The sequence below is a fragment of the Dasypus novemcinctus genome, chromosome 12 (assembly GCF_030445035.2).
Source record: "Dasypus novemcinctus isolate mDasNov1 chromosome 12, mDasNov1.1.hap2, whole genome shotgun sequence".
Lineage (NCBI taxonomy): Eukaryota > Metazoa > Chordata > Mammalia > Cingulata > Dasypodidae > Dasypus > Dasypus novemcinctus.
In genome coordinates this window covers 89171984-89180523 of record NC_080684.1, presented here as the reverse complement: position 1 = coordinate 89180523, position 8540 = coordinate 89171984, and the positions used below count along the sequence as shown (strand labels likewise).

The following is an 8540-nucleotide window of genomic DNA, read 5'->3' as shown; positions in this document are numbered from 1 at the left end:
CTTTGCAGAGCTAGGTCAGATTGTCCTATCTTTTAGAAGTCAAAAGTGGTTTGTAAGAGATACTGAAACAATTGGTCAACCTCAAATCCCACAGCTACGAGAGCTTTCATGAGGAGCTGTGCAGATTTGAATTGGATGAACTTTTTGAAAGGGAAGTTGCCTTGTACATTCATAAGGGGTGTGGTTAAGGAAGGAACATTAGTGTCGGTAAATTGGACAACAAAGTAGGAGACTTTTAAAAAGATTTCAGGGAAATGGATGGGGCTTAACCAATTGGGCTCCCGTCTACCATATAGGAGGTCCAGGGTTCGATGCCCAGGGCCTCCTGGTGAGGACAAGCTGGCTCACGTGGTGAGCTGGCCCACGCTGAGTATCTGCCCATGCAGGAATACAGCCCCATGCAGGAGAGCTGCCCTGCGTGGGAATGCCCCCTCACAGGGGAAAAGCTGCCGCCCACACAAGTGCCGGCCGACGCAGGGAGCTGGCACAGCAAGATGACACAACAAGAGACACAGACGAGAGAAAATAAGATGTAGCAGAACAGGGGAGCTGAGGTGGCACAAGAGAGTAACCACCTCTCTCCTACTCTGGAAGGTCCCAGAGCTGCCTAATGAGAATACAAGCAGACGCAGAAGAACACACAGCGAATGGACACAGAGAACAGACAATGGGGGAATGTTGGGGGGGAAGGATAAAAAGATTTCAGATTACTGGGTTGCTTCACATACTTTTCTCCCTTGCCTAAGGATAGGTTCTCAATAATTATTTTTTAAAATTATTTTTGGAATTTTTAAAGTTAACATTCACATTTTTAAAAAAAATTAAAAATCAATGTGCCAAACTCTTTCAAAAAATTGAAGAGGAGGGAAAAATACGTAACTCATTCTATGGAGCCAACATCACCCTAATACCAAAGCCAAATAACGATGTCACAAGAAAAGAAAACTATAGACCAATCTTTCTAATGAATATAGAAGCATAAATGCTCAACAAAATACTTGCAAATCAAATGTAACAGCACATTAAAGGAATTATACACCATGATCAAACACTTATTTATCCCAGGTGTGCAAGGGTGGGTCAGCACAAGAAAATCAATTAATGTAATACATGACATTAACAAATCAAAGGAGAAAATCACATGATCATTTCTATTGATGCAGACAAGGCATTTGACAAAACCCAAAGGACAGAAATAGAAAGCAATTTCCTCAACATGATACAGGGCATATCTGAAAAACACTTAGCCAACATGATACTCAATGGTGAAAGGTTGAAAGCTTTCCCTCTAAGATCAGGAACAAGACAAGAATGCCCTCTGTCACTACTGTTTTTCAACATTGTACTAGAAGTTCCAGCTAGAGCAATTTGACAATAAAAAAAAAAGGAATCCATATCAGAAAGGAAGAAATAGAACTTCCACTATTCACAGATGACATGATCTTATAGTTGGAAAACCCTGAAAAATCAGCAATGTAACTACTAGAGCTAATAAACAAATTCAGAAAAGTGGCGGGATACAAGATCAGCATATAAAAATCAGTAATGTTTCTATACAGTAGAAATGAACAACCTGAGGAAGAAATCAGGAAACAAATTCCACTTACAATAGCAACTAAAAGATTCAAATATCTAGGAATAAATTTAGACAAAGATGTAAAGGATATACGCAGAAAACTACAAAATATTGCTAAAAGAAATTAAAGAAGACCTAAACAATTGGAAGGACTTTCCATGATTGTGGATTGGAAGACTAAATATTGTTAAGATGTCAGTTCTACCTAAATTGATTTATACAATCCCAATCAAAATTCCAACAACCTACTTTACAGAAAGGTAAAAGTCAATTACCAAATTTATTTGCAAGGGAAAGGGACCCCAAAATAGCCAAAAATATCTTTAAAAAGAACTCACTCTTTCTGACTTTAAAGCATGTTACAAAGCGACACTGGTCAAAATGGTACAGTGGGCCACTCATGGCCACCCAAGGAGATGGAAGCCTCAGCCACCGATCCCATCATGTCACTGGAATTGGAGCTGGACAGGTACAAACTGAAGTCCCTTGGGAAATGGTTGGCTGTCCTGCCCTTGCTGGGACTGGTGACAGAGGCCACTAATGTCCCCAATACGAACGGGTCACTTCCCTCGACGCGGCCCCAGCAGAGGATGGAGACGATGAGTTGTACCAGCAGTTGCTGCAGATCATCTCTCAGTACCTTTGGGAGCAGGCAACCAGCGCCAAAGACACGAAACCCATGGTGGAGCCTGGGACCTCCAACAGAAAGGCTTTGGAGACCCTCTGTCGGGTGTGCAGCACAACCACGAGACAGCATTCCAAGGCATGCTTCAGAAACTGGACATCAAAAATGAGGATGATGTCAAATATTTGTCTTGAGAGATGGTCCCTGTTTTCAGTGACAGAATAACAAACTGGGGCAGGATTGTGAGTCATTTCTTTTGGTGCCTTTGTGGCCAAATACCTGAAGAGCGTAAACCAAGAAAGCTGCATCAAACCATTAGTAGAAAGTACCACAGATATTCTTTTAAGGACAAAATGAGACTGGCTCATCAAACGAAGAGGTTGGGATGGGTTTGTGGAGTTCTTCCATGTAGATGACCTAGAAGATGGCATCAGAAATGTGCTGCTGACTTATGAAGGTGTTGCTGGGGTAGGAGCTGTTTTGGCATATCTAATAAGATAGGCTTGTAAGGGCAATAATTGACTTTTATTTTTTTAACTTATCCCCCCCCTCCCCCAATTGTCTACTCTCTGTGTCCATTCACTGTGTGTTCTTCTGTGTCTGCTTGTTTTCTCATTGGGTGGCTCTGGAAATTGATCCTGGGACCTTCTGGAGTGGGAGAGAGGCCATCATTCTCTTGTGCCACCTCAGCTCCCTGATCTGCTATGTCTCTTATTCTCTCTCCTCTGTGTCTCTTTTTGTTATGTCCTCTTGCTGTGCCAGCTCTCTGCATGGGTCAGCACTCCTGCACAGGGCAGCACTCTGCATGGGCCAGCTCGCTACATGGGCCAGCGTGCCTTCACCAGGAGGCCCTGGGCATTGACCCCTGGACCTCCTATATGCTAGATGAGAGTCCAATTGCTTGAGCCACATCCGCTTCCCTACAATTGACTCTTAACTGCTCCATCCACCAAAACCACACAGTCCTGCTGTGAAATTGAAGTTGGACATCAAGCTGCCCAGGCTGTAACATCTAAGAGTTCTACTCTAGCGTCCTGGCCAGAAAAGCAAATGACAAGGATTATGGTCTAGCAGGAATAAATCAATGGAAAAGTAGTTCCTACTACCTTGAAGAGTCACTGTGTAAAAGAAGCCAAGTACTGATTCAGCAACAGGCAAATTTTGGAAAGCCATAAAGAGGAGGACTTTTAGGTTTAGTGAAGAGGATAGGGTAGAAAGACTTAATTTTCTTGTCTAGAACAGAAGAGTGGCCAGAGCCAGGCTGGTCACAGAATTCAGTAAATATGCCCACTGGATCCATTAACTTCCTGTAGTATTTAAAGAGAAGCACTATAATGTCCATGACTTGTGTAAAATGGATTTAAGCTACAAGTAATAGAACAATGACTAGAAGCCTCAGTGCTGTACAACAGAGTGTGAAGGGAAGCCTTTTCCTCTTAAACTAACTTTCGCAGGTGTACTTCTTGAAGAATAGAAAATCTAAGTGCTCAGGACCTTTTTATCTGCTTCTACTTTGCCATGGTTTGAGTGATTCTTAATTGTTAGCCTGGTAATGGCCAAGAATACCTGACTTGAGGCTCAGTAATTATGGTTAAAATATGAAATATCCTTAATTTTTTTAAAGGAAAATTATATTTTTACAGAAAACCTTTGAAATATAAAGGGATCAGGGGTATCTTGAATGTACTTTGGAAACTTCTTTCATACCCTTTTGAAAATTTTCAGCTTCTGTAGTTAGGAACCTGCTTCTTACAGTTTTTCTATTCTACGCTTTGACCTGGCCAGTTTTCTAGAGTGTGTACAGCACCAAATGATGTAGATGTATACAACTTGGTTGTAGTGGAACAATTCTAGTTCATAACTACGCAGACTTTAATTTGCCTATTTGATTTTGGTAAGTATTCCTTAGGTGTTTTTATTATTTTTTTCTTTAATTTTTTAAGGACTTGGGATTGAAAGGTTGAAGATTAGAAATAACTCTTTTCACTTCGTTTTATGTAGATTTTCAGTAATTGAGTCAGAATAGAGTCTTGAGTTTTCTGGGGGGAGCTGGGATCGATAACTTATAAAAATGGGCTCTGATTGAGCAACTACTCATTTGAGTTCCTTTATTTGACCTAATTTAACTGGTGAAATTTAAACTGAATTCATAAACTCATCTTCAAAGCTTTTGCTAGAAGATTTTCAGCTGTTCCAAATGGGATTTATTAGCAGTATGTGTATAAAAAGATTAAATCAGATGGAAGAGAGAAATTTGATCCCTTGTTTGCTTAATAAATTGTAAAATGATGGCTTGGGAAAAGGCTAGAGTCTGATCATGGTGCTTCTATTAGGCTTGCCTGTTAAACACAGGTATAGGCCTTGTATGTTAATAAAACATGCTTATTGTTTAATTTCTAAAAAACAAAAAAAAAAAAAACAGTATGGTGGAGAGTGGATGTGGCTCAAGCCCTTGAGCACCTACTTCCCACATGGGAGGTCCCAGGTTTGGTTCCTGGTGCCTCCTAAACAAAACAAACAAACAAACAAAGAAAAACCAACTAAAGAGCCAATGTGGCTCAGTGGTTGAGCACCAGCTTCCCACACATGAGGTCCTAGGTTCAGTCCCTGGCCCTGGTACCTCAAGAACAAAACAAAACAAAACAGAATGGTTTTGGCATAGAGATAGACTTACAGATGAGTGGAACTGAACTGAGAGTTCAGAAATAGACCCTCACCTTTACAGTCAATTGATTTTTTTTTAAGGAGGTACCAGGGGTTAAACCCAGGATTTCATACGTGGGAAGCAGGCACTCAACCACTTGAGCTACATCAGTTCCTTGTCAACTGATTTTTGATGAGACTACCAAGCCCTACTACTCAACTGGGACAGAACAGTCTCTTTAACAAATGATCCTTGGAGAACTGGGTATCCATATTAAAGGAATGAAGGAGGACCCCTATGTCACACTTTATAAAAAAATTAACTGAAAATGGATCAAAGAGCTAAAAATAAAAACTAGAGCCATAAAACTCCCAAAAGGAAATGTAGGATGGCATCTTCAAGATGTTACGACAGGAGGTGGCTTCTTAGAGCTTACACCCAAAGCACAAGCAACAAAAGGAAAAATAGATAAATGGGACCTTCTCAAACTTAAATACTTTTTTACTTCAAAGGACTTTGTCAAGAAGGTGGAAAGTCAGCCTACCCGATGGGAGAAAATATTTGGAAACCACATATCTGATAAGGGTTTACTATCCATGATATGTAAAGAGATCCTATAACTCAACAATAAAAAGACAAATGACCCAATCAAAAAATGGGCAAAAGACATGAATAGACACTTTACCAAGGAGGAAATGCAAGAGGCAAAAAAGCACATGAAAAAATGTTCAGCATCACTAGCTATTAGAGACTTGCTAATCAAAACTACAGCAAGATATCATTTCACAACTGATATGGCCACTGAGTGGCCACTATTTTTTAAACAAAAAAACCCCAGAAAACTTGGAGAGGATGTGGAAAGTAGGTACGCTTATTCGATGTTGGGAGCATAGAATGGTACAGCTGCAGTGGAAGACTATTTGGCGGCTCCTTGGGAAATTAAATGTAGAGCTGCCATATGATCTGGCAATTACACTCCTAGATATATACTCAGAAGAACTGAAAGTAGGGATGTGAACAGACGTTTGCACACTGATGTTCAGAGAGACATTAAGTCACAATTGCTAAAAGATAGAAACAACCCAGGTGTCCATCAACAGATGAGTGGATAGACAAACTGTGATATATACATATAACGGAACACTTTTCAGCTGTAAGAAGAGAGGAAATCATGATGCACAGGACAACATGGATGAACCTTGAGGACATTATATTGAGTAAAACAAGCCAGACACAATTGGACAAATATTGTATGATCTCACTAATATGAACTAAATATAATAAGCAAAGTTATAGAATTAAAAGCTAGATGAGGGAAACGGACTTTGGCCCAGTGGTTAGGGCTTCCGTCTACCATATGGGAGGTCCGCGGTTCAAACCCCGGGCCTCCTTGACCCGTGTGGAGCTGGCCATGCGCAGCGCTGATGCGCGCAAGGAGTGCCCTGCCACGCAAGGGTGTCCCCCGCGTGCGGGAGCCCCACGCGCAAGGAGTGCGCCCGTGAGGAGAGCCGCCCAGCGTGAAAAGAAAGAGCAGCCTGCCCAGGAATGGCGCCGCCCACACTTCCCGTGCCGCTGACGACAACAGAAGCGGACAAAGAAACAAGACGCAGCAAACAGACACCAAAGAACAGACAACCAGGGGAGGGGGGGAAATTAAATAAATAAATAAATCTTTTAAAAAAAAAAAAAAGCTGGATGATTGGTCACCAGTAGATATAAAGAGGATGGAGAATGGAGAGCAGTGGCTTAATGTGTGTAGAATTAGTAATAAGGATGATTGTAAGTGCTTGGAGTTGGATAGATGTGATGATAGCACATTGGAGTGAATGTAATTAGCAGTGCCAATATGGAGGTATGATTGTGGTTGAAAAGGATAGTTTAGGGCTGTGTATATCACCAAAAGAAAAGCTAAAGGATGACACATGGGACTGTATAGAATAGTGAACCCTGTTGCGGATGATGAGTGTGGTTAACAGTACAAATATAAGAAGGTGCTTCCATGAATCAAAACAAATATACGTTAATATTACAAGATGTTAACAGGGTGAGCTAAAATGCACCCAAACCAAACAATGGGTTGTAGTAAATAGTAATATATTAATATTTTTTCACCAATTGAAAAAAGAGAGTATTATCATGTGATAGAAACCAGACACATAGTACTGGATATATTTGACTTCATTTATATAAAATGTAAATATAAATAAGTGTATAGAGATGGAATTAGATTAGGAGATATGTATGGCAAGGGATAGACGGAGGGATGGGAAGGTAACTGCTAAGGGGTGGAGTGATTCTTTTTGGAGTATTGGAAATACTCTAATATTGATTATGGTGATGAATGCACAAGTCTGTGATTATACCAAAAGCCATTGAATATATACTTTAGACGGACTGTGTGAAATATTAACATATCTCAGTAAAACTGTTTACAAAAATCAACATGGCAGGCACTGTGCTAGACCCTAGAAATATGCTGACATGTCAGTTTATGGGATTTAAAGTCCACTAGATCCAGAGCACAGAAGGAAGGGAAATCAACGTGTTTAAATTTACTATGGCAGGGAAGCGGCTGTGGCTCAGTCAGTTGGGCTCCCATCTACCATATGGGAGGCCCTGGGCTCACATCCTGGGGCCTCCTTGTGAAGGCAGGCTCACCCCATGCTGTGGAGCACCGCCCAGCCTGCAAGCTCTGTGGAGAGCTGACTCAGCAAGGTGATGCAACAAAAATGGGAGACAAGCAAAAACACAGAAGAGCACTGGCAGCGAATGGACACAGAGAGCAGACCGCAGGAAAGCCGCAAGGGGGGAGGGCAAATAAAATAAATAAATACAGACACAGAAGAATGCACAGCAAATGGTCACAGAGAACAGACAGCAGGAAAGCTGCAAGGGGGGAGGGAAAATAAAATAAATACAGACACAGAAGAATGCACAGCAAATGGGCACAGAGAGCAGACAGCATGCAAAAAGCCACGGCGGGGGCGGGGGGGCGGCGGATAAAAATTTTACTATGATAGATAGGCAAATGAAAAGAGAAAGCAAGCCTTAGTAGCAATTACAAATATACTTAGAGAGTGATGAAAAATAAAAATATATCAATTATATTTAAGTTAAAACAATGAAATCTTATGGATAAAGAGCTATTGACTGAATTAAGAAAAATCTAACAATCAGTTGCTTAAAGAAACACATATAAAAATGGAAGTCATATGTAAACTAAATGAGGGGCTTAAGTTATTGAAAAACGCAACAAATAATAGCTTGCTCTCCTACAAAATGTAATGAAGTGTTCTACAGTGTAAACACCCTAATTCCACTTGATGAACAGATAGTTTATACACAAGAAAATTCAGACATTTAATTATCTGATGGGACAATGGACAATTTTCCTAGCAATGTAAGAAAAAAAATAATAAATTGAACTATCCTTTTGGCAACATTCCTCACAATTAGAATTAATGAAAGTAAATTAAGTCTAATGCTAGCAACAGCAGAAATATGTATGCATATTCCTAGTGGCAGCATGAATGGGTTTATCTTTCTGGAGACAACAGGAAATACTGCAATGAGAACTATAAGATTGTTCCTACCTTTTGTTCTGGTAAATTCTACCAAGGAATCTCAAAGAAATATCCTCCAAAGAGGGAGGAAAAGTATTTTTTTTACAGTAATGCTCAGATTGACACTTTGAG

The 8540-nt window shown here is 40.4% G+C and overlaps 1 pseudogene; it reads left to right on the top strand.

Moving 5' to 3' along the window:
• The first annotated feature begins 1932 nt into the window (after positions 1–1932).
• LOC101432729 (induced myeloid leukemia cell differentiation protein Mcl-1 pseudogene) lies at positions 1933–2702 on the top strand (annotated as a pseudogene).
• Positions 2703–8540: the final 5838 nt, after the last annotated feature.